The 27,894-nt window shown below is 37.3% G+C and overlaps 1 long non-coding RNA gene across 1 annotated transcript in view; it reads left to right on the top strand.

Annotated features, from left to right (window-relative positions):
• The window catches only part of LOC148125331 (uncharacterized), a 114,970-nt gene that overhangs the window by 47,305 nt on the left and 39,771 nt on the right, over positions 1–27,894 (top strand). The window contains exons 2-3 of the long non-coding RNA XR_015744346.1: positions 5,683–5,783; positions 20,830–20,953. This is a non-coding gene — a long non-coding RNA (uncharacterized LOC148125331). The remainder of the gene's footprint in view (positions 1–5,682; positions 5,784–20,829; positions 20,954–27,894) is intronic.

A 27,894-nucleotide genomic window follows, 5' to 3' on the forward strand; every position in this document is an offset into this window, starting at 1 on the left:
ACTTCTTATCTTTATTTTTAAAGTTCTGATCACTTCCTTCACATTTACTTTTTCAGTCTTTGTTTTCCTCTATCTTCTTCTATCTGAGTGTTCTGAGATTCAATCTTCACTCTTAGCAAACCACCTAAATATATTTCTTACATATCTGTTATTTACCTATATGTAAATCTAGACTCATGTAGCAAGCATTCATCCTTAACCATATCTTTTCTTGTTTTACTAGAAATTTGATCAGCAGTAACTTTTTACATTCCCACTGCATCTCACTTGCTTCCATGTCACAATGCACTTGGTATTTAAGTAAGACTTTTAAAAGTTAAAATTTATTTACTTAATCATACTGTTTTTCTAAATTAGGGAAAGAGTAAACTCTTTCATTCCTATGTCAAGAAAATCTTACAGGAAAAAATGACACTGCTTTAAAAATGTTACATCTTAAGTCACTCTATAAAGTTAAATGTCTCCACATTCTTTCTTCTTAAAAAAATCCAAATGTCAACAGAGAACATGTATCAGCTAAAACCTACTGCTGTTCACAATTAGATTTCATTTTTCAAATTGTATATAAAACCTATAGTTAATAGAATAGAATAGAATATGTAGCCCAAATTCTCTCACTCTAACTTTGAATCTGTCTTTATTCCAAATCTCCCTCTGAACATAAAAGTGAGTTTTGGCCACACAGAATAGAATAGAATAGAATAGAATAGAATAGAATAGAATTCTTTATTGGCCAAGTGTGATTGGACACACAAGGAATTTGTCTTTGGTGCATATGGGTGAAAATTAATCAAGGAGAGAAGCTAAGGAAAAAATTTCCTGACAGAACAAATAATCAGTGGAACAACTTGCCTCCAGAAGTTGTGAATGCTCCAACACTGTAACTTTTTAAAAAGATGTTAAAGATCTAAAGTCTGTGAGAGAGGGGAAGTTGTTTTGATTCCTGCAATGGAATCTTGCATTAGAATATTCTTACATTGAAGTCTAAACTTTGTACCATTTTTTCAATTTACAGTGCTCCAGATGGTGAAAAAAGTTACTTATTCATGTAATGAAGAAATAAACCAGGTTTGTTTATAACTCCTTTAGTTTGGTATGAGACCTTTCTGAACAAGTTCAGCATTACTTTAATCATAAAAAAGTAAGTATTGTTTTATCAGGGTTATCTTAAGTTATTCTATCTTATTCTGTACCTGAAAGTCAGCAAAAACCATTTTTCTTAAGATCCAGCAATGCGGCAGCATTCTTCAACACACATGAAGGCAACACAGGGTTATAGGCAAGTGTTCTGTAATACACTTTTCTCTCTAACCCCTTGACAATTGAGGCCATTTCTCTTTTCCTAGAATGAAGAGGTGTTAATAAAAAAGAGTAACTTATTAAAATAGTATTCATTATTTTATATAAAGTTATTTTTTAAATCTTTTGTAAGCATGAAGAATGGGAAGTACAAATGATTTGGCATTGGTCTTCTAGCCTATTCTTTCACCTGAAGGCAAGGAAGGAAAAATAACCACCTTCATATAGTTTTTCAGAACTCAGAAACATCCATCAGTGTTGTATAAATTCTCACTACTGCAAAAGTGATTCTTAAGTTACCTGCAGAATAAAAGCTGCTATCTCCATTTAAGAAATTTCCTTAACATGTTATTAAATGTGTTTAGAACTGTGGTATTGTGAACTCAAAATTTAACTAAGATTTAGATAAGATTCCATAGCTCAAGAATACTTGTTGCATTTAGTGTAGCTAATATTATTCTCTCTCATACTAAACCCAATATATACCATTTAGGAAATTAATGGATATCCATGGAATAACATTAAGCAAAACTTTATTAATTTGGAGGATATGTACACATGTACATCTCTCCCTCTCTCTCTCTCCCCCCATCTCTGTCTCTCATACTATTTAACACTTTGACTTAAAGTCTCAATACACCCAAGCACTTAACATCTGTGGCATTCCTAATACTGTTGCTCCAAGCAGTTCCAGTTAGCACCCCCTATATCAGTGGATGATGAATTTTAGTAGGAAGCTACAGCTCCCTATTCCTGACCTGTAGAATTAGAATTAGTTTAGAGAAAGGAAAGTAAAAGGAAGGGGAAGATTTTCAATTTATAGTAATAATACTCAGAGGGAAATTAGAACCAGAGGAATGCATGCCATTCTCCTTCTGCATAAATACTCAACACAAAAAGAAAATGAAAATGGGTCTGTTTCTTACTCCTCAACAACCACAAACGTTTAATGTATAATTCAGCTATAAATCTTCCCAGGGACCATAGCTAGATTCAGACTTGAGTACTTTAAAACAATAAAAGAATATTTCAGAAAGATAATCTAAAACAGGACACAGTGAAATCCTTATTCCAAGCTATTCTCAACAACAGCATTGCAGTTATGAACCAGTGATAAATGGCAATATTTTGTTTTAGTACACCTACTCAATTTCTGAAATATATCAAGATTGTTGTTCTGAAATATTTCAGGATTATTGTTGTAATTCTAAACTCTATACCCACTATCATAAGCAGAAATGAACAGGTCAGGAAATATACTAGAGAGGGAAATGTACATTGTATCAACACACAGATATTATTAAGCTGTTGCTTTCCTTGGCTGCAGAAAACATGGTTACAGCAAGAGCTTGTCAAAAAGCTTAATTTATAGATAATGATATCAAGCATAGCCGATACAAGCTGTGTTTTAATAGGTCCTTTCAAAAATAGACTGCAAGACTACAAGAATGAACTGCTCTTGGATAAACAGATGACAGTACATATTTCTTAAATGTAGCCCTGCATCTACATTTCAGGTCCTTGATGAAGGTCAGTGTCTACATGGTTCCATAACTAACACATGGTGTTGGATTTGTTTATACTCCTGAGTTCTTACATGGAAATGACAGAAACTGTCAGTCTCTTTAATTAGTATGCTTTTAACAAAAGGGTAGTGAATTATTTTTATAAATAACAAACCACTGTTTTCATAGTGAGAAGATATTTTTCTTTGTTAAAAATAACATTTTCCTAGGAAGCAATGGTTTCATATATATCTTAATGTAATAGAAGACAGCTTTTATCATAGTCTAACACCTTGCATAATTTAGACATTTTGAACAGATAAAAACTGCTGGTGCTATGGAGGGATGCTTTCCTGGAAGTAAATAATAGGTTAATATGCATTGCTGGCTTTCTGTTTTTCTCTTCAAAAAAGACCATTTTATTTGAATCAAAATAATAATTTAATAAATAGAAGAAAAAGCTCATATCACACAGCAGGTACCTAAACAATGACAATACATTAATCCTTGGCCAACATTACTTTACAAAATATTATTTTAAAAATACTGACATTTACTATTTTACATCGACTTGCATTTCTCTAGAAGGCAGAGTGATTAATTCTTTGAACTGGGTCTTATAACACATAAGAAACCAGTTCAGTGCTTTTAGGATTAGTTTCCAACAATCCCACTTAGTTTTTCTGTTGGATATCTGCGTTCTGTTGCAGCTCCAGATTAAATGATTGTATTGCATTATTTAGAAGTGAAACTCTTAAGGCATGGATAAGTGAATAGACAGATGGGTAAGCATGACTTTGATTTGTAACAAATGGCCACATATACTGATATACTCAATCTACTCTCACTGGAATTATAGGGCTGGTTCTTCATATTAGTGATAGAAATATCATCTGTGTATCCATAAACACTTGCAAGGATAAATGGCATGAATTATATTCTAAATACCTAATGGATATGTGGAGATTCTTCCTCTAGCTTATGGACACCAATTAATGTTTTAATTAAGTCCCCTGCTTCATTATTTCAACTTCCCATTCCACAGTTTAGAATGACATGTTTGGATCTAGTGAATGTAGAAAGCAGGCTTGCCTCCTCAAAAAACAAATGTCTTTTTACTTTCCTTATGTGGAACAAGTCCCATGAAAAATAGCATTATTTCAACAAGATAGTGACTATTATGAAATATGGAACATTTGGTATGATTGGTATGATTGAAAAGGTAGTATTGGATATTTGGATAAGTTATGGAAATGACAGAAGATGTCCATTTAATTATAAACTATATAGAGAAATTAAAACATTAAAAGAACGAGGGAGTTATTGTAACAAGGCAGATCACGTCAATGATAAAGATAAAGAAAAAAAATTTAAACATTGCTCAATATATGCTGTAAAATGTATATGTGTGTGTGTGTGTGTGTGTGTGTATGTGTATATATATATATATATATATTGATTTGTCTGTTTTAAATGTATGTCAAATAAATGTTTTTTTCTAGAATAAAAATTTTTTTAAAAGAAAGAAAAATAGCATTATTTCCCTATCCACTTGCTTACATTTAGAATCTCCACGAATAATATTTACCTCCTGCATTTAGTTCTATCCAAAGTAAAATAAATAGTATAAAACTATTGTGTAAATAATAAAAATGACTGTCTGCTGGAAATGGGTTCCTTAGGCAAAAAAGAGATAATAATTAGTATTTAGTACATTGTATTAAATATATATAAATTACAACACCATGAGCATATTGAACAAATGATAGCAAATATACAGTTTGGAGCATGGGGAAATGACAAAACATTACACCCAAGAGTTTTTATGCAGGGGATGTTCCTTGAATCACAGCAGTTAAAGTTAAGGTTAGGTTTAATTTTCTTCAATAATATTACTTACTGATGACTCATGTATTTGCTGAGAACTTGTTTGAGTGATCCATCCCTATCTCAAATGACAATCTGAAAAGTAATCAGGATCTTCTGCTTTCTTAAATAGGTTTCCATTGTTCCACATCTCAGAAGTGTGTTTTTGTCACTTCTTTCTCCTTATTGTTCTCTGTCTCAACCCAGATTATTAATGATTGCCTGTTTCACATAAATGAATGAGAATTGCCTGGTGCCTCTGTTGCCCCATGTTCATTGTGTATATGGTCCATCTCATGCCACCCAGGTATGTGAGATGGTGAAATCTGGGCACCTCAGGAAACAATAGAGACAGAAGGACTAAGGAAAAGGAAAATGCTTGATTTTCTACTCCTTTGGGGTACTAAACAAGCAGCCTCAGCAGTTTGGACATGGCTTGAAGATGGCTTGATGAATTTTCTATCTTATTGAAGTAATTTTTAAGAAGCAACTGTAAAGATGGAACAGAATCATTAGGACACATGGATTTGCATAGGCTTCCTTGGTTCACTGAATAATTAACTATTAGTTAATTAATAGTTAATTAGTTAGTTCTTTAGATAGAACTAATGATCTAAGAGGAGGCCTTTTTTCATTTAATGATTCTATCTTTATCAGCCATATAGATAGCATTCTTTGCTAAAGAGAAGGACTGTTAGGCTTGATAGAAGAAGGCCCTGTCATTCAACCCTACCTATGCATATTAATTCTACAACTGAATAAATTAACTTCTAGCCCAGCTACAGTTCAGGGGGAAATATTACTGTTAATACCGGAGTTGTAATTTCTCACGGGAAAAAACTCTTGATTCATTTGGCTCCCTGATTCTTTACTGAAAGCAAAGTTCATCAGCTATCATTTTCTCATGTTTTTTTTTTAAATAAAAAAAGTAGAACAGCTCTTCCCATTCATTCAAGTGCCATGGCATTTCACCATGTTTCAACTGAGTGAAATTTTTGTTTCCTTATTGCAGAACAAAAGAAAACCAACAAACAAATAAATGCCACACTAAACCAACGAAACACAACTTGAAGCAATATTGCAGTGTTGTTGGAATACTGAATTTTTCAACAGGTCAGTAGGGCACTGGGTTTACTCATGAGGAATAGGGTGCATTGCAGTGATACAGCAAATACAAAAATGTTTCTGAAGGTTTGGCAGTTGAAACCAGGGTCTATAGGGAAGGGAGTGCTAGTGATGCATTGGAATGTTAAGGTCAACTTATTTTGCTTATGCCAACAAACCTGGAAATCAGAAAACCAAATACTGCATGAACCTCATTTGACTCTGCCTAGCAAGATGATCTTATTAAATTTGAGGGTTGAGGTGTTACGACTACTGACATTTCTACTGGCTCTCAAACAGAAAGCACACTTTCCAAAAGGAAATGGAAGGATGATTAATTGCCAATTGCAGCGGTAGCCACCAAGAATGTTCTTTGCAACCCTCCACCCTCAGTTTCCTGCTGTTGCTCTATGTGACTGATTTGATTTTCCATACTCAGATGTTTAGGGACAATAGTAAAAATAAATACTTAGGGAACTAATTCAGGGGTCAGAAAATTGAAGAAAGAAATTATCCTTCTTTTTAACTTCTTTTTTTTTAACTGAAAAAAGCTGTTTTGAAACAGTTTTTAAAATTGAGGGTCCAACCCTCCCCCCCTTATTTTCATCATTATTTTTATAACACATTCCTATAGTGCTGTCCTCAGAATTTACATCTTTTGTTATTATTTCTTGTCACTATTTAACTAAAATTTTTATTTTAAGAATATAAGTTGATGACAATTGTAAGGAAGGAAGAAAGAAGGGAGGGAGGGAGAAAGAGAGAGAGAGAGGAAAGAAGGAAGGAAGGTGTTGTAGATCGAGGAAATGAGAGGCTTAGACCAGAGCATAAGTGGAACAGGCTTTATTCAGAGGAATAAAGGGTCGTCGCGTCTGCTTGCTAACAGGCAGACCTGGCTAGCGAACGACAACTGGCTCAGCCCGACAGCCAGCTTTTATAGCCGACTGTCGAACGGAGCCAGCCAATGGGAGCTGCTCGTGCTCCCGCTTAAATAACGGGCCTGGTTGGAAACCCCAACCGGTCCCCAAGACATAACAGAAGGAATATATATAATTGGGAAAATAATCTCATCTGACTTTATCATATTAAAAGATAGTATAAGAATCTTGTCATATTCTTGGACATATTAATTGGATTTACTGTTCCACATCTAACAGACATGTTTATTTGAGGAAAAAGTTCTGGCCAGAAACATTACCTCTTCTTTGCAACCATTAACATTCATCCAACAGATTTTTTTTTTTTTGTTTAGTTACTTCTGTTAACAAGAAAAAACACATGTTTTTAATTCTATTGTAGGATGCTAGTACCAATATTTTGTTATTAATTTTATAAATCATATATAATATAGCAATAAATGACAGTCCTAATATTATTGGCCAAAGTATTGTATTCTCTTCATCATGCAGTTCTAATTAAATGTGTTTGGAAATTAGTAGATTAAGGAACATGAAATATGTAATTTCAAATGTAATATTTTCATCCAAATTACGGAAATACCCAAGAGTACCAAGTCAGATATTTACTGCTCAGAAGAATCTGAAAGACAGTTAAAGGAATATTGGCTGTTTTACTGACATCAAGGTTTTTTGGTGTTAGTGCAATTTCCCACTGAATTGGACAAACAAATGACCATATTTCATCCCTTATATCTCATGGAAAACTTATTTTCTGCTATAGGATCCTGAAATTTATCATATTTTTCAGTGTATAAGTTACACTTCTCCCCCCAGAAAACTTGGTGGAAATGTCTGTGCGTCTTATACAGCGAATGTTGCCAAAGCCCCCCCGCCACCCTTCGGCCTCTGCCTCCCAGCAATTTGCTTCCTTGCAGCAAATAGCAAACAGCCTGGTCAGCTTCAGCACAGCCTGATTTAGCACAAGCAGATGATTGTCAGTTGGATCTGCCTCCCAAAGACTAGCTGTTTCAGGCTGTAGGCCCCATCACCTCTTGCTGCCTCCATGCGCCTCATTTTCAGCCTCCATGCATCCCATTTTTGGTCTCTATGCACCCCCCATTTTCAGCCTCTGCATGCCCCATTTTCGGCCCATTCAGATCTCCGCTGCATGGAATGGGCTGAAAATAGGGCAGGCAGAGGCCAAAAACAGAATGCAGAGGCCAAAAATGGGGCGCACAGACGTGGCAATAGGTGATGTGATCCCTGCAGCCTGAAACAGATGATCATTAAGAGGCTGATCCAAATCTCTAAAATAAAGGTTGGAAGTTATCTCACTCAATTCCAATGCTCTGTCCACAAACCACTCCAGCACAATCTTTAGTGTCCCAGTTGTTCCAGCTTGTGACATGCCAAAATGGCCATCGGGCCTGTTGCCATTTGGGAGAGCTTTCTTTGGATCAATGAGGAGATTGCAGTTTTCTCATGATCAACAAAGCACCTCTCTTTTCTTCACCACTCCTCCAGGGCAGCTTTGACCCTGTAGGGTCTCACAGCAGTTACCAGCTGATTTTCATGGAAACTGGTGGAGCTCCAGTAATTTTCTAGTCATTCCTGCTGCAATGTCAACTGAAAGGCCAGCCTGAAATACTTATTTATTAAACTATATTGAAATAACATGGATGATGAAAATGGAAAAGCCAATTTCATTACCTTTTTTTCCAATAGGAAATGTTTTTGTGTGTACTGGAGGTATGTGTCACCACTGAAGGCAAAAGAGAGATATTGGGAGAATCGGGGCCTACTTTTATATGGCCCTTTTGGAAGTCAGTGCTAAAATAAATGAACAAACAAATATAAAACAAATCTTTATCTTACATAAACTAAATAGTTTATAATTTGTTGTTAATTTTGTTCCGGACTAGCAGGCTCGAAAGCCTGCAACTCTGATTAGCCCGCGAATAGCAGATCGTGATTGGTCACCGCAGACTGATCTGATTGGCTAGTAAATGGGCTGCCGTGATTGGCCCAGCCAAGAGCGGCAAACTCAAATCGCCTTCATTGGCTGCCTAGCCGCAGCCAGCCCTATATAAGGGGCTGCTTCGGCAGGGATATTTTGCTCAGATCTGAAGTCACTAATAAAGAGCTGTTGTTGTTATCTGAGTCTTGCCTCCGTTCTTGAACCATCCTCCCAGATCTAACAAATTTGTTATAATTTATATGACAACATACCCTTCTTCTGCTTTCATTTTTAATCTTCCCTATTTACTAAGCAACAAATTTGAAGCTTTGATCAATTGCACTAGAAAAAAACATTCATCCTTTAAATGGCAAAATATTAACTTGTCAAATTTTAAACTAAAATTGCAAATCATATTATCCTTCCCAACTAATTACACCAAACCGGATGTTAGCCTAGAAAACATTTTCAATGATAATCATGCAAACAGATGTAATTATTTCTTAAGTATCTGAAATGTTTGTTACACCCTGTTGGGAACTAACTGTTATGATTTCTTGGAAGAACACAGTATCAACTGCTAGGATACATTTAAGAAAAATGAATAATAATGTTTGAGTTTCATTACCTCATACTTTTCAGCAACATGGATGATAATCATAAAAAATATTTTATTTTCTTATAACAATGGAATCACATATCACATAACTTACCACTGCCATGGAAGCTCAAAGAGAATAGCTCATAGAATGTTATAATTGAGTAAATAAGTCTCTAAACTAAGAATTTTAGGAAAGGAAACTGGTGATTGATTCCATCTGTAATATTTTGCATTTGATTCAACTTTGCAGCCTTAAAGATTCTTAGCCTTCAGGTCATATCAGGATTTTTCTTCTAGGAAAATTTTTCAGGCCTGGAAAATTGCTATTTCCTGTGGCAATAATATTTTTCCTGTTCAATCCAATCAGCTTGGAGAGAGGGCTATAATCAAGGCTGTAATCTAAGACAAAATTATGAAGCCATTCTGCCAACACTTCTGGACATGCAAAGTTACATTTACATTGTTTTATTTGACACAAGTGATTTTTTGTTTGTTCCCTTCCAAACAAAATCTATAGAACTAGCAGATGGAATAAGCTAACTTTCAAGAGTTTGAGTTTGATTTAAATTTTAAATCATAAAATTTAATTTTAAAACCTTAAAAAAGGACACACATTTAAATAGTGTTATCAGTAATTTGCCTATTCTCAGACCAAAATATCAAAATATTTAGAGATAAAGCTTTCCAAGATCAATTTCATTTTAAAGGCATAGATGGTCTTAGTAGCTGGTTTACTGGCTATCATTTTAATTTCATACAATGCTTTGCAAAGTCTGCTGAACACTAATTAGAAAACTGAAGTAATTGCCCATTATTAGCAAATTAGTATACCAAGGTCTACTGGTGGAAGTTTGGAACTATTGGACTGTCCTTTGCTCAGACTACTATTTCAACAAGCTGACAGCTACATGGTCTTAGTTTGAATCATCCCAGACCAAGTTGTGGAAATTTCCATTTGTCTTGTGAAAAACAGAATGGAGAATCTCTGCATGGTAATTCAAGGAAGACTAGACAAAACAGAATTTCTAAAGGAGAAAAACTATCAGCTCTTTGAAAGGGTCAGTTCAGGAAATAGACTTCACTACATACTCTTGAATGTCTGAGTGTCTTCTCTCTTCCCTCTTCTTTATGAAAGACAATTAAGATCAGAATCATTTTATATTTTTAAATTTTTATTTATTAAATAGTTCAATTCATTAACCATTCAACTCCAATGAACATGTTCCCACATTAAGGTCATTTCTGAGGTTCTCTACAAAATGTGTGAAAATTGAGCTGATTTAATGCCATTTTTAAAATAATAGTCTTAATAAATCTTAGTCCATTAATATGGAGGCCAGATTGATAGGCAGAGCTGCTAGAACTTATTACTTAGTTGTTACACACTATGCAGGTTGCCAGTGAGCTTCAAAACCTTAAATAAAATTCTACTTTAATTTTAAAAAGAGCTTTGGATTCAAATATTTAAAAACTTTTCCCCAGTACCATCCAGATTATTGATTAAGATCAACTGAGAAGACTGAGTTTACAGCCACATCTCTTGGATTAACTATAGTATGATTAATAGGTGGGTTTTCCCAATAACAAGCTTTCATTGATAGAACTTTCCCCTATAAGTGTGTTTGGGCTCTATATTTATTAAGGTGAATAATTTTGCTAGATAAATTAAATTCAGAACCAAATTCTTACTGAAGATATTCTTTTTTAAAACAAGTTTTCAAAAGATTCTGTTGAGTTTATTATTTCTGAAGATGCTGTACCCATTCACAAGGAATAATGGGGATGGATTTCAATGGTTGGTTATTGGTTGGTTGGTTGATTGATTCATTGATTGTCAGTTGTTTGATTAAACACTGTGTTAGTGTGGCTTTTAAAAAATATTCATAGGCTTATCAATTATTTTTTCAATGTTTTCAACAAAGAAACACACACCTATACAGACATCTCAAAAAATTCACTGGTCTTTACTCCCAGATAAATCTACCTAAATATCATTCTTTTTTTTCTCTTTTCATTATTTATCAAATCAATCTCTTTGTTCCTATTCCCTGGACATATTACAAAAGTATTACAATAAATAAATGATATGGAAAAACATGGTAGTCTCAGTGGTCCATGCTGACTTTCAATGCTATCCACCAGCAATGACTAAAAAAATCAAGAACAGAAAAGGAGTGCAGAAGTAGTGAGCAAAATAAATTATCAAAGATTTTCTCAAGCACTCTTCATGTATTATCCTATTGTTCTAGCATTCAATTTGTTCCAGTATGTAAAAACAATAATGGCATTCTTTCCATTCCCAACCACATATACTGCCCAGATATTAATTTTAAAAAGCTTTGAATTGACCTTTATTTTAATATTACCCCAGTTATCAAGAGGTTGTAATTTTTTAACATTTTTTGTATTTATAGTATCTATAACATTAACATATTGTTTCTCGAACATTAACATTTATAGAATTTATTTCTGTTCCATGCTTTGACATATTACTTTCACTCCCATACAGATCTTTAAATATCCTTTTACTTCAGTTTTATTCAGGAAGTAACTTCATTATTAGGTGTTTATTCTATTCACACTGCTGAATGGTCCATGGATAGCTTTTTTCAGATACAGTACATCCAAAGAAGTTATCATTGCCATCAAAATCACACTGCAATATTTTAACAACAAATTGCAGCAATTTCTTTCTCTGTCTTGTGTGTACAATAAAGTATCTTTCTCCCGGCTTCTTTTCAAGAATCGTTCTTTGTATACCTCAATCTATGGCATCATTCATTACAGACTTTGAATATTTACAGATAATGGCAGTTGACAAATTTTATATTCATATCTGTTCCGGACTAGCAGGCTCGTAGCCTGCAAATCTGATTGGCCTGCTGAAAGCCGATCGTGATTGGTCGCCATAGACTGATGCGATTGGCCAGTAAACGGGCTGCCACGATTGGCCCTGCCAAGAGCGGCAAACTCAAATCGCCTTCATTGGCTTCCTAGCCGCAGCCAGCCCTATATAAGGGGCTGCTGCGACTGGGGTTAGTTGCTCAGATCTGAAGTCACAAATAAAGAGCTTTAGTTACTATCTGAGTCTTGCCTCCGTTCTTGGACCGTCCTCCCAGATATATCACTGGCGACAAGGATGGGATGCGGAGGCAACGAAAGCTATTGAAATTGAGCTAGCCGAAGGAGCACGTGGCTGACAGAGCGCAACGATGGCAACATGGCCAGCAGCGCTATACCACCCGCACCATTCGATCCAGCTAGCAAAGATTGGGACTCATACATGGACAGATTTCAAATATTCCTGGAGTCCAACAACCTCAAAGATGCCACGCCCAGCAAGAAACGAGCCGTTTTTCTAACCCATTGTGGACCAGCCATTTTTAAGATGGCTAAAGCCTTAGCCAAGCCAGCTGAAGTTAAAACCATGGATTGGAACACCCTTGCTCCCATCCTGCGCAACCATTACACCCCAGCCGTGCCAACTCTCATTTGCAGGCATGAGTTCTACCAGAGGGACCAACGTGAAGGTGAGAGCATTGGGGATTTTGTGGCAGACCTGAGGAACCTGGGTGGTTTGTGTGGCTTCGCCAACCTCGAAGAAGCCATGAGAGATCGCATCGTCCTTGGCCTCAGAGACCCCACCGTCCAGAGCAAGATCATGGCCAAGGGAGACATCTTGCTTGCAGATGCCATAGCAGATGCCACAGCAGCCGAAGCCACTCGTAAATCGGCAGCACGAATGCATCGAACTAGCGGGACCAACCGCCAACCCACCAACGATGCTGGGAAACCTTCAGACAAGTACACATCGACCACCCATCACGAAGATGTCAAGTCATCCTCAGACAGCAAGGAAGAAGAAGTCCACAGGCCCCAGTCAGAATGTGAGCAACGGGACCAGCGGGGTCACAAATCCAACTACCAATGCGCCGGATGCGGGGGAAACCACCCCCGATCCAAATGCAGATTCTTAGATGCCATATGCTGTTTCTGCGAGAAATGGGGACACATCACGAAGGTATGCAGAAACAAGAGAAATTCCAGCCCCAGACGGAGAGGGAGCAGCCCAAAAAGAAACGATGGCAATGCCACCACGCAGAGGGACCGCCCTAGCAACCAGTGGAACCGGTACAGCAGACCCCGAAGGTTTAACGACGCCCCCAGACAAGAGGAGGCTCATCAAACCATCACCATCGGCCACGCTTCATCACTTGACGCTAAAAAGATCCGAGTAGAGGTCACGATTGAAAACAAACCGTGCAACATGGAAGTCGACTCTGGGTCATCACTATCCATGGTATCCTGGAGAACACTCAAGCAGCTAATCCCCAACATCCGACACCAAGACCTCAGCAGTTAGAGACTCATACTGAAAGACTATCAAGGCAACCGGATTCCAGTCACAGGTACCCACCATGTGCTGGTCTCGTTCAAGGGACATAAGGCAATTCTACCACTCACCGTCGTAGACCGAGACCGGCCAAGTCTATTGGGTCTTCAGTGGTTCGCGCCATTAGGAATCAGAATGGCTGGCATCCATCATACTGAAGACAATGACTAGGAGGCGGCTCTCATCCACGACTTCCGAGAAGTGTTCAACGAAAGCCTAGGCAAGTACAAGGGGTCCCCTATTTCATTTAATCTTCGCCCCGACACAGCACCCATTCGTCTAAAGCCACGCCGAGTTCCCTTTGCTCTTAAATCCAAAATTGACGAGCAACTGGACAAATTAATTGCGCAAGGCGTGTTAGAACCTATTGACCACGCCCGATGGGAGACACCAATTGTCACCCCCATAAAACCTGACGGGTCCATAAGAATCTGCGGTGACTACAAGGCCACCCTCAATCACGCGCTACAGCAGAGCGCCTACCCAGTGCCAGTTGTTCAACATCTCCTGCATTCACTTGGGGGTGGCAAAATATTCGCAAAATTAGATCTGGCCCAAGCGTATCAACAGCTACCAGTTGATCCCGAGACTGCAGAAGCCCAAACTATAGTCACACATCATGGTGCATTCAAATGCAACAGGCTCCAGTTTGGTGTAAGCGTAGCCCCAGGCATCTTTCAAAGCCTGATGGAGAGACTATTACAAGGGATAAAAGGGGTCGTGCCCTATTTTGATGACGTATTAATAGCAGCACCCACAAAAAACCAATTAGAAAAACGTCTCAGAACAGTCCTACAGAGGTTCAAAAATGCTGGCCTCAAGGTTAAGAAGGAAAAGTGCCAGCTTTGCACAGAAAGGGTGGAGTTTCTTGGCTACCTCCTTGACAAGCAAGGAATCCATCCCACAGAAAAAAAATTGGCAGCTATCAAAAACGCCCCAAGACCCAAAAACAAAACCGACCTCCAAGCCTTCCTGGGACTTATTAACTTTTATAACATCTTCCTACCCCAGAAGGCGACTGTTGCTGAGCCCCTTCATAGACTACTCGATAAAAGGGCATCCTGGATTTGGGGACATCGGGAGGAACATGCCTTCCAGCAAGTAAAAGACCTCCTTACCTCTGATGCAGTGCTAATTCAATATAACGAGACGCTCCCCTTGACTGTTACTTGTGATGCCTCACCATTTGGGGTGGGGGCCATCCTGAGCCACGTCCTACCAAACGGCTCAGAAGCACCAATTGCATTTTTTTCACGAACTCTATCAAAAACAGAAAGAAACTATAGCCAATTAGATAAGGAAGCCCTTGCTATTGTCTCTGCAATAAAACGATTTCATGAATATGTTTATGGGAGACCGTTTTCTATTATAACGGATCATAAGCCACTACTTGGGATCCTGGTGGGCGACAAACCTACTCCACACATTCTCTCCCCCAGAATGACTCGATGGTCAGAATTTCTCGCTGCCTACGACTATCAATTAAAGTACCGCCCCGGGAAATCTATTCCCCACGCAGATGCCTTGAGCCGCTCACCACCACCCAAGCAACAGGAAGACCCAGCTCCCACACTCCCAGTACTGCAAATAGAGACAATGCCATCGCCTCCACTAACGGCTCAAGACATCGCCTTTGAAACCAAAAGAGACTCTTGTTTGGCACGAACACTGCCAAACAAGAACTGTTTGAACTGTTTAAGCCGTTTAAAAACAGACAAACGGAACTTTTTTCACAAAAAGGGTGCGTTTTGTGGGGAGACCGAGTTATTGTACCAACTGAGTTACAAAAAAGGGTCTTGCAAATGCTACATGATGGACACCTGGGCATCGTGCGTATGAAAGCGCTGGCAAGAAGTTACGCCTGGTGGCCTGGTATAGACAAACAAATCGAAACCTGGGTCGCCTCTTGTAACAAATGCCAGGAAAACCACTCAGCTCCACCTAAAGCCCCACCAACAGAATGGGAAACACCCAGGGGTCCTTGGTCTCACATTCATATTGACTTTGCGGGACCTACGAGAGGCCACACCTTCTTAATAACTGCTGATGCCTACTCAAACTGGCTTGAGGTCAATAAAATGAAAGCAACCACTACTGAGGTGGTCATTAAAAAACTGAACAGACTCTTCACCACATACGGGTTACCAGATGTCCTGGTCTCTGACAATGGGCCCCAATTTACTGCCTTAGCCTTTGAACAGTATTTAGAGGAACGGGGCATCTGACACGCACTCACATCGCCAGCTCATCCTGCGGCGAATGGCCAGGCTGAACGAATGGTTCAGTTTACAAAGAAAACCCTACAGAAAATGGATCAAGGCAACATCCACGACAAAGTCACTAGAATGCTGCTCCTGCAACACATCACACCAAACAGCACGACCAACAAGAGCACAGCTGAACTCCTGATGGCCAGGAAACTCAGATCGCCTCTAGATCGTTTGCACCCTGCCTACACCCCGGAAAAGCCCCTGGGTTCCAGCAGCAAGCACCGTGTTTTCAAGGTAGGAGACCTTGTTTTCGCAAAAAAATTTTCTGGGGATTCCCTTTGGATTCCTGCCCAGGTAACTCAAGTTACGGGCCCACGCTCCTACCGTCTACTCACCACTGATGGCAGACCATGGAAACGCCATATTGACCAACTGCGCTCCAGACTAACCACATCTTCCAACCCTGACCCTAACTTTGACACTAGGGGGGGAGGGGAAGCAGTGAACTCAGATTTAGAACCAACACCTGTTTATTCCGAGCTATCACCGAGATCACCGCACCATGGTTGGCAACACTCACCAGCTGCAACTGAGACTGGACAGTCAAACGCTTCGCCAGGAAGCAGCAACCAGGCAGGTTCAGCGAGCCCCGGGAACCATGACAGTAACAGCGAGGCTGAGGACTTCATCACTCCGGGGGCACCAGAGGAGAGCCCTAACCATGACACTGGTTCACCGTTCCTGTTTGATCCAGCAAGCAGTCCATCTGAACCCAGGTTTGAACAGGGTCAAGCGGAACTGCGTAAGTCAGGCAGACAGGTGCGAAGACCTGCTTACCTGCGAGACTATATTACTCCACCCCTTAAACGGAACCGAGAGGGGAGGGGTGTTCCGGACTAGCAGGCTCGTAGCCTGCAAATCTGATTGGCCCGCTGAAAGCCGATCGTGATTGGTCGCCATAGACTGATGCGATTGGCCATTAAAGGGGCTGCCGCGATTGGCCCTGCCAAGAGCGGCAAACTCAAATCGCCTTCATTGGCTTCCTAGCCGCAGCCAGCCCTATATAAGGGGCTGCTGCGGCTGGGGTTAGTTGCTCAGATCTGAAGTCACAAATAAAGAGCTTTAGTTACTATCTGAGTCTTGCCTCCGTTCTTGGACCGTCCTCCCAGATATAACAATATCTTTGTAAATCTTAATGCAACGACCATGTTTTCCTCATCAATGATTTCTTTTACTTTATCTGTTTATTGGATAAAGTCATCTCTGTTTCTTACTTTTGTATCTTTTCCTACTACATAGCATACAACTTTTACCAAGTACCTATTTCTGCTTTCATGCATACTCATAATCTAAATAATCCCAAGTGATACTTTCTAGCATTAATTTAGGCATTTAGTTTTCTTAACTAAATCTGTACCTTAGTTCCTTACATATATTCATTAACTCCCACATATGAACAAACCACCATGTCATATTTCTTGTACCACCCTAATTTTATAATGCATTATATTATAACACATATATTTATAGTTATTCTTTCATTTTATTAATTAACGCTCTTTACTGTTTGATTTTTTAAAAATTCCAAGCTCTAAACTCCCATATGACATGTTAATTTAGAGATCAGCCTTAAAATACTGATCTCTATTGACTATCTTGGCTTTGGTTAACTTTTATTTAATATACTGTTTTGCAGTAAAAGAAGATTTACTGTACTAGATTACCAATCTTAGTTATACACAATTTACATACACCATGCAAAATTTCCTGGTAATTATTGTTATAGACTCTTTTTTTTTTTCACCTTTGCTATCTTTCTGAATGTGTGGCTACCATATACTGTAATGATTTTTTAGTCTTAGAAAGAAAAAAGAAAATGATAACCCCTCCTCCCCTTAAATAGCAGGTCTATAAAATAATTATAAGCTTTCCCATCCCTAGTTAACAAAAATACAATGTTAAATAAACAGATATTCTAGGTCAGCGGATTTCTAATAATCAAATTGAGCCAACATCTAATCATAATATATATAAATATATATTTATATAGAAATAAATAAAAGAATGGTCAATAGGTTAGGCTGAACATTACACTAAATTTCAAAAACCTATGTTAACTATCTGTTAATGTATTTAACAGGTAGAAAATCCACACAGCTTCCAATCTCTTATAAAACTGCCTCTGATCAAAGCATTTAATTTTGCCATATCTGTTAATTCAGTCAATTTTATAATCCATTCTTCAAAAGTCAGTCTCATTTTCTTTTCAATGCTTGGCAAGTACAATCCTCCATTTAAGAGACTGAAAACCAAATTTACGATGTAAGGACACTGGATTATAGTCAGAAAAAGTTTTTAGAAAAATGATAACTTTAATTGTTTTGTGAAGTAGATATTTTTGTAATCCAAACCTTATCAATTCTAGTAAAGGATTTATGTTTTTTCTGAAAAGAAGGTAAAGTTTTTTGTCAATGTTTACACTTCCATAATCATTCCAAGGGTGGGATTCAACCGGTGTAATAACCAGTTTGCAGTGTTTGCAACTTACCTTCTGCTTCAAGCCCTGTGTGTAAAACAGCTGACATGTGACAATCTGCTGTGCTGCATGAAGCAGCTGAGCTGGAAAACCCAGAAATAAAGCACAGACTAGTACTGGAGTGAGCAGGTGGGCCCAACAGCTGATCATTGGAGCAAACCGGTTCGCTCCCAGCTGATCTTTGAAGCTACCAGTTTGCCCGAACTGGGCTGAACCAGTAGAATCCCACCCCTGAAAACTACCCCATTGCTTTTCCTCTTAGAATTAGCTGAAATAACTTCCAGACCCAAAGTATTATTTATTAAATTCTTGTCAGTGTCAAGACTGAACCACTTTGCATCTTTTAAATCTTAATGCTTTTCAACTTGCCAATGAACTGGGAGGGGGAGATGGAATGTTGAGAAGCTCACCACTTCAGGTGCTAGAGAAAGACATGGATGGTTCCCATAACAAAAGGACATCTCAATATTGAACAATGCAATCACCCAGGTGTGGGGAGAAGAGGAAGTTAGGCAAGCTTCCTCTTAACTAAGCAAGCCTTTGCATGGGAAAACCAGAGCTGGTTTTGTTTCTTTGGTACCAAAATGGTGTATCCAATAAAGTTTTACTTTTGGGATTTCAAAGATCCTGAGAATATATCGTTATTTTGGGTTCATTAGTCAGACACTTGACATTAAACCACTTCTCACCAATGTAATACAGCCTACTTGGATGCCTCCGAGAGAGCTGTAACCTAACAATGTCCAGAATGAAGTAGAAAGTTGATGCTGCAGCAAAGCCTGGAACGATCCCTTCTTAGGAGGCACTGGCAGCAGCCCAAGCTGACCCCAGAGCACAGACAGTGGTGACCCAATCCAAAGTGAGGGTGGAAAAGATGGAGCATCCACCGGTATGTGAGGAAGGAGTTGTGGTCGGATCCATCCACAAATCTCTTTGATATAAGATCTGTAGTCAGTCAAAAGACATTTAGACCAAATATTGTCTTGTCTTAGGTTTTTGAGTTCGACCAAGCCTCACTAGATGATCGGCTTCTATGTCAACAAGTGAATTTAGCCAAGAAGGCATGGGTGACATTTATGAAGGGGATTTGCCTGTATTTATCCCTTACCTGGGACAAGGGACAAGCTAGATCTGTGAGTAGGATGGAATCAAACAGATGGACAGAAGTTGGAAAGAATTTGCAAGCGATTTTTATTCAAACAGCTACAATAATGAGATGCATTAGGGCTGCCCAGTTTTTCAAATATAATTTAGAGAAGGTGCTTTGGAGTGTGCAGGAGTACAAAAGTAGTACTTGTTTGCAATTTTTAAAAGCATCTCTTGCCTCTATCATGTAATCCCAAGAAAAGTCATGGCCACTTTAAATAATTACACACAGATTCTACACTTGTGGCTTTAATGCATTCTGAAACATCTTTCTGAAATGAATCCAAAACATTTATGCATCAGCCACTATAACAAACTTTAGTGATAAAGTTGAAACCAAATCCAGTATGTATTTTTCCATAGACATAAAGTTTAATAGGCATGTAAAACAAATACAGCCACTTGAATATTTTTAAAATATGGTTCTCATAAAAATGTTTTTCATCTCCCTGGCACATCTGAAATTATTTTGGCAAAAACAAAAAAATCTTAGTGATCTAAATATAGAAGTTAAAATAGAAGGCTATTAAATACTATTTGCTGTCAGTAAATCAAATGATATAATAATTACTCTCTTTCAGATCTTCAGAGAAACAGTATTCAAATACTGCTAATTTACCAACATTCTGGATTATTTCCAAATAACACACACAGAGATACTATTTAATAAGAACATCCTTTTATACTTCTGTGCCAAAAATATATGTGGGTATTGAACATAGATGGAAAAAGTGATACTCTTCAGTAGTTCCTTCTGTATTTCTAATCTTTGATTTAAAATTATGTTTTGTAAATAATGACAATGATTATAAATCCTGCTGTAAAATAAATTATTTCTTTTAAGCATTGTCATCACTGAACCTAAGTTTATTAGAACTGAATTTTTCATTATATGAAATCCCTAGATGTGGGAATGGGAGACCATTTTTGTAGATTGGTATTTTCTTTAAGTACCTCAAAAGTTGCTGTGTAAGGTGTTTGGAAATTTTAATTCAAGGAACTCTATCTTGAGGTTTTGATTATTATGCATACAAATGAATCTGTAATCAGAAGATGGTTATCTTTAAAAACATTCCTAAACATGAATACTGCTGACCTAAGAAGACTAATGATTTAATTATATTTTTTACAAAAGCCAATGCATTACATATGTTAAGCTTCAGATTTCATGTGTTCCACTTTCTTAAAACTGAGATACATTTCTCCACACCATTGCCTTAAAATTAAATTAAGAGGGGGAAATGTGCATATGCCTATTTAACCTGAGTTGTTTCTAATGCTGTCTTCTCCTCTTCTTTCATTTTTCCTCTCAGGAGTTAAGCAGGACTACAGGAAATTCTTATACAGATGAATCCTACAAGTGAGTCATCAAGGAATGCAATAACAACAACCTCAGCAAAACTGCAAAGATCAGTAAAACTGAAGATTTTATAGATGGTAAAACAGCATGATGGGAGGAGTGGGAGGCTAGAGAACAGACTGAACACAACCTTTTATTTTTTAAAGAAAGAAACAACATATTCCAAGAGAAAGAGGCAATTTCTTTGTCAGCACTCTTGCTTTTATGTTTGGCAACAAAGAGGTAAACATTAAAAAAGTCTAGACTGTCATAGAAGGTGGCCATAAACTCCAAGCTAGGATATATAATTATTAGACAAAAGAAGTAACATAATAAGAACAATCTAATGGAGTATGAAAACGCCAATCCATGGACAGAAACTGCCAATCCAAAAACTCCATATGTTTAGTTGTAACTTAGTTGTAACTATTAAGAGATCTTTATTTGCCTGAGTCCATTCTTTAAATAGGCTCTAATGGAACACAAATATGGTAAATTACTTCAATGGCTTGTGAGGCCATGTCCAAAATCTTAAGGTAACTTAATTGATTAAATGTATGCTATTTGCTGAACAACTCCAGAATGACTCTGGATAGCTAACGCTAAAGCACAGTACAGTTCAAAATGTCAGCTTAAACAAGTAAGATAAGGACAATATAAATAACAGAATGGCTAATCTTGTCACAGAAAAAAATGTATTTCAGCTAAACTCACGAGGAATTCCAAACACCCTAACACAAAACCTGGGACAGTAGCCAGGTCTTTAATACCTTCCTGTTCTTGGGGTGGGAGACACCCAGATCTTGGGATGAACTTCAGTCCAAAGGGGTATAGTAACCTGAGAAAGACTCCCTGCAACTGGCTGACATTTTCTTAGTGAATTTAAGAGCTGACTAAGCTTCACTCTGAATCTCCATAGTTGTAGCTCAGTACTCTAGCCATGGTTCTTATGGTATCTGATACATGGCCACTGAAATTATTTTGTTTCATATTTTGTATTGCTATTAAACAATGAGTTTAATAGCTTACAAAAAGTAAGATCCCCAAAGAATAAACCTTCTTAGGCCAATTATTCAAAGATCAGAACTTGGAATACTGTTTTGTAACTATTTAATTAAATATATTAACATATTACTTAACTTGTTGCCTGCCTTAATCACTGAACAAATCAAGGTAACATGCAAAAAATAAAGATTAAAAATCTGAAATACAATATTATAGAAAAAAGATACATCAGATCATGTTGCAAAACATTAGTGCTACTAAAATCAATCAGCTTGATGTTACAACTCAATTTGCCCCAAAGAAGAATCTACACATTCTTTACTGTTATTCTAAAGGCCAGTAGGGCCAGGTCCATATGGTAACTTTTCTAAAGGATCTTATGCATGATTGAAAAGTAAAGTTCTATTCACCCATCACTGAGAAAGATGTAGCATTATAAAATTGGATGATGCCCCCACCCCCACTATTGCCTGATTCAATTGTGCCAGAACAGATACAATTCTGCTTTGAACAGACATGGGTCTGGCTCACAGGTTTAGCTATCTGTCAAAATCTGATTTTGAAATAACTGATCAGTGGAATCAGGATGTGGCCTGGAAAGCAGGGGAAGTTCTCCTGGTCTACTAAACATTCTTTCCTACTCCACTCGTGATGAGTAGGATGGGAAGGATGCTTGGTAAAACAGAAAAGCCTTTCCTATCATACTGAATAGGATACTATTTCTGGAAAGTACCTAAGAATAAAGTAAACTTACCAGATTTCCAATCTCTTGGAAATAATCTTTGTGGAGAAAAAATAGTATCAATCATTACACATTCAGATCTCCAGTCCCACAGACATTAACCATGAGTGTGAAAACCTGGCAGCTGTGTATCGCAATTTTTTGCATTATCCTTCTACTGTAGCTTTAGCACTGAGCTGCAATAGAATAGGAGAATAGAATAGCAGATATATTCTCCCCAACTCAGTGCTCTGCCTCAGCACCTGTCAGTTGTTTGGGGAACAACTTTTAAATTTGGGGTAACCACTCCAGAAAAGGTGTGCAATATTCAGGCTGGTTTTGAGCATGAATTTAGTAATCTTTCACAAGATCACTGAGCACATATTTAAAAGCAACTCTTCAAATTACTTTTCATAACTGACCATGTATGGAGTGCCGCTCTGTGCAGTGGGAAAGCTCCTTTCCGTCTCCTCTCCTCTTGTTCTTATTCTCCTCGCCATGTTCTTCTCTGTGCCAGCAGCTTTTTCCAATTAATGCACAGATAGGCTTAGAGCTTTACTGAAATAAGTTTTAAGACCACATTTGAAAATAGATAAAAGAATGTATCAACTGGCAGGTGGGATAAGCACAGGGGTGGGATTCTACCAGTTCGCACCTATTCACTAGAATCAGTTGTTAACTTTCTAAGCAGTTTGGAGAACTGGTTGTTAGAAGAAATTACTGGCCTAATCCTATAAGGAAGGAAAGAAGGAAACATTCTGGTGTTGCTTACAGAAACTGACTCTCTGTTAACCCTTATTACATTCTTGGCAGGACTAGACTTCCTGTCTCAGGAACTTATCTGGAGTTTTTTTTCCCCCTCCTTTGCTGTTACTTTGCTTGTGTGGACTGACCATTCAATGTTACAATGGCACTGAAAAAAGTGACTTATGACTATTAGTCACACTTATGACTGTTGCAGCATCCTCACAGTCATGAGAGGCCAGGTGAGGAGATGCGTGCCTTGATGTGAGTGATATTGAGTTGGCCCCGTCCAGCCAATAACATGACCACCAAGCCATGTCACCCGGTCACATGACCACCATGCCATGCCCACCAACTAAACCATGCCCACAAAACCGGTTGTTAAAAAAATTGAATCGCATCCCTAGATAAGCATTCCCCAAAACAGCAAGATTAAAGCAGCTTTCTCTGTTCCTTTTTATTGTGTAGCCCCTCTCTTCTATTAGTAGCCACTCACAGTGTCTAAACTGAAAATTTTATTTATTTGATTTATTTGATTTGTCAATCACTTACAAAATAATAGGTATAAGTATAAATATGAGTAAGAATATATAAAATAGGTACGATTAATTGGGGACAAAAGGAGACAATACCCAAATTCTAACTCATGCCTGCACAAATTAATCAGTAGCTGCTTTATCTGAATCACTAAATTTTGACATAGATTAAATGTTAAGAACGTTACCTTTTACTTGCTATCTGTTTAAGCAGGGGAAAAAGTACTTTAGTACTGGAACAACGAAGGGCATTTTTGAACTTCCCCAAGTAGCGGTTAAGGATAAGTAGAGGCAATGCCATGCTATATGGCAGGGCAAAATGTAATTGCTTGAGAATGTTTGAGCTATGGTCAATTGTGGGGGTGGAAGTCCTTCTGTGTATTTTGTACACGTACTTAGATGCAGATGTGTTTTATCTCACTCTCAGGTTGTGATTTAAACAGCAACTTCTTTTAAGTATCAGAAACAGGGACCGAAGTGGAAAGATTTGAACTAGACAAGAAAAATGTTAAATTGGAAGTTTAGGCTTTTATACATGTATTTACTGACTTTATGAAATATTACTGTACCAATAAGCCCTAATACTGCCCTATTTTATTCTAGATGACTTATGAACAAAATTAGAAATAATGGGACTATATTCAAGTTGTTTGAATTAAATTGCCACACCATAAAAGGAGTGAAAACAGCCTAAAGCCAAAGTAAACAAAAATAAAGGAGGAAAATCTTTCTACACTTAATGTATCACAGTTTTTAGCTACCTGTAATTATATATTTCTGGATTACCAGATAGGTTGATATTTATGTAGGCATCCTAGAACTACGTACTGTGGGCTGGCTCTGTCTGTCTCTCTGTCTTTGCATCATATTTCCTGATGATCTTCAGAGGTTTTCCAATCACAGTCTGTTACTTATTACTTAACTTCTTTTATTAAAGTTATGCACTGAAATCTAACAAATATATTTCCTTTCAGCAATCAGCATATTGAAAATTTAGCTAATTAGTAAATATGTTAACATTTGGCTTATTGATATTAAGAATTCTAATAGTGTCAGATCCGTGTATCTGTCATTTCTTCAGTGGAAGAAGAAAAGGCGGGGGGAAAATGATAAAGAAATCCTTTCTTGATGTAACTTGAATACATTCAATCTTATATCGAATTTGTATAATCCACACATGATACAATGGAGAGAGGAATCCCAGATGGCCAGACCCTAACACCTCTGAGCGGCACAGCCAGGAGATGAGAAGACCATAAAAATTCCAGTGAGATGTATGCTTGGGAAACTGTGGAAAACATCGTTCCTTCAGAAGGGGTGGGGGTGGAATAAATATACTGGCTTTTGTTTCCCAAAATACACATTGAGAGAAGGGGAGGGGTTCTAAACTCCCTTATCTATCTCTGCATGCCTGAGAGTCCTTAGACGCTGCTTTTAACCCCTATATGAATTGTCTCATCTCAATAAAGGATTCCTTTTTGATACGTTTTGATACATTTTCAGAAGTTCATTCTAGTTGATTGAATGGGAAAAGTTCTGTAGCCTGACAGTTGTATTGCTAGGATTTGTGGGATAAAGTTTATTTGGGCAAGCTAGAAAGCTGCATCAGAGGTGCATTATTTGGTTTTAGTCCTTATGTTTTGCCTAGACATAAGAACACTAAACCATCTTCTTTAAAAAGGGGATTTGTCCCTTGGAAGTGGCAACTCTGACTGTCCAGAATTTACATGACCTTTATGAAAAGGACATCTCTGAGGTTAGATGTTACTTCCTTCACACTGAGTTAAATATGCATAACCAGGATATATTTAGTGAACAAATTATCAATAAATAGCTGAGTGGCCTTAATCTTTTCCTTCATCTTCAGCTTGAGTTTTTTAAAAAATGTGGAAGAATTTTTTTTTTTACTACAGCAATAAACATGATTACAAATTCAGAACTTAAAAATACTACTAAAGGGAACTTGGATCATCATTTTAATATATTTATCTTAAATAATTTTAGGCAAGTGATTGTATATATTATATGTATTATATTTAATAATAAAAAATAATAACCTTTCCATATTATTTAAGATTTAGATCTTTGAGTCTATTGTAGTGGATTGCAAATATCTCTATCAATACTAGTTATATGATGCCATAGGTATGTGACTTGCTGTTTTGCTATTTTGTTCTTTTTATTGATTTTATTGTTATATTTATGATGGCAAATAGTGGTTGAGTTGCTATAAACATTTACTAAAAAATAATATTAACAAGAAAAGCTGGGAACCTCAAAATAAGTAATTTGTTGAGAAGAAAAAGCTAAAGTGCTTTGGAAATTTATTCATCTATTTTTCTTTAGTATTCAATCTACATCTGCATATTTGCCAGCTATACTCATGGGCATTAAGGCACAATATCAAAACTGTAGAGGGTTAAGGGCATCATTAGTTGATAATAAAATTATCTAGATATTGCTTCAACTATTGAGAGGTCAGGAGACACACATATTACTTGAATTAGATAAGGTTCTAATGGTCATTTTTGAATGCTGGACAGTAGTTATTAGAAACCCATCTAATTAAAGGGCTAACCATGAAAATTCAATGACCTAAATACTTCACATATGATGGAAAAGGCAGCTGCTCTTTGAATATAAAGTTTTTAAAACATTGCTACAAAAAAAATCCAGTGAAGGAAAGAAGAATCAAACTGTATTTTCTATTACACAACTATAGGATGTATTTTTTAAAAAAAACACATCCAGACAAGTTTTCAATGGATCTTAAAACAAACACCTAATAAATTTCTGCATAATAAACTCCAATAGAAGGAGATCAGAAATATACTTGTTTGCTAATTTCTACTTTGGAAAAGAAAGTCTAATGATGAATAACTGTGGTGAAACTCCCTTTTTTTGTGTGAACACACCCACTGCTGCTTATCCAAGCAATGCTAATTGATGGAAAACCTAGCTTACTAAGCAGGGCTAGTGGAGTTGAGTGGATGTGAACAACTGACACTTTTTTATCTTGGAAAATAATGATAATTTTGTTTTGTTTTAATTTTTTGTACATGTTTCAGCAGTAGCCGCCTTTTGCTGATCTCAAAAAGTTAAAATTAATTATGGTTAGTTCTTGAATGAGGAAGCTCTTGGGAATTGCAGTACTATAGGCTTAATTCAAAGTGACCATGTCATACTGCAATTCAACATAACACAAACACAAGCAATAGAACATAATGATACCAGAGTCTTAGATTTTAAAAGAGCTGATTTTAATAAACTCAGAGACAACTTAGGAAAGGTTCCTTGGATGAAAATCCTAAAGGGGGAAACAACTTAAGAAAGTTGAGAAACCTGGGAAATATGATCATAAAAGCCCAATCCAGGACAATATCACAGAGAGGGAAAAAACAAGAAATCCAAGAAGAAACCAGCATGGCTGCACAAAGGTCTCTCTGACAAATTGAATGACAAAAAGGACAAGTACAAAAAATGGAAAGAAGGACACACAGCTAAGGCAGAATATTAGCAGATAGCTAGAATCTGCAAAGACAAAGCCAGGAAAGCAAAGGTTCAATATGAACAAAGACTTGAAACAAAAATCAAGGCAATGATAAACATATATATTCCAACATATATATATATATAATAAGAAAAAAAAATCAAGGAAACAGTAGGTCCACTAAAGAGAAAAGACAGCAAGGAAGTAACAGGAAACAGAGAGAAAGCAGAGCTGTTTAACTCATTCTTTGCATCGGTCTTCACACACAAAAAAATTATAGCCCAACCTACCAAAAACACAACTGTAAAAGACAGACTAGAAATAAAAGTTAAAATAAGAAAAAAATAATAAGAAATTACCTGTCTATTCTTGATGAATACAAATCACTGGGACCTGATGGATTATACCCCAGAATTCTAAAGGAACTAGAAGATGTCATCCCAGAACCACTATACCACACCTTTCAAAAATCCTGGGGAACTACCAGAGGACTGGAAAGAGCTGATGTGGTTCCCATCTTCAAAAAAAAAAAAAAGTGGGGGG

Source organism: Pseudonaja textilis, chromosome 7 (genome assembly GCF_049901715.1).
Source record: "Pseudonaja textilis isolate UNSWEBS1 chromosome 7, rPseTex1.2, whole genome shotgun sequence".
In the NCBI taxonomy this organism is placed as follows: Eukaryota; Metazoa; Chordata; class Lepidosauria; order Squamata; family Elapidae; genus Pseudonaja; species Pseudonaja textilis.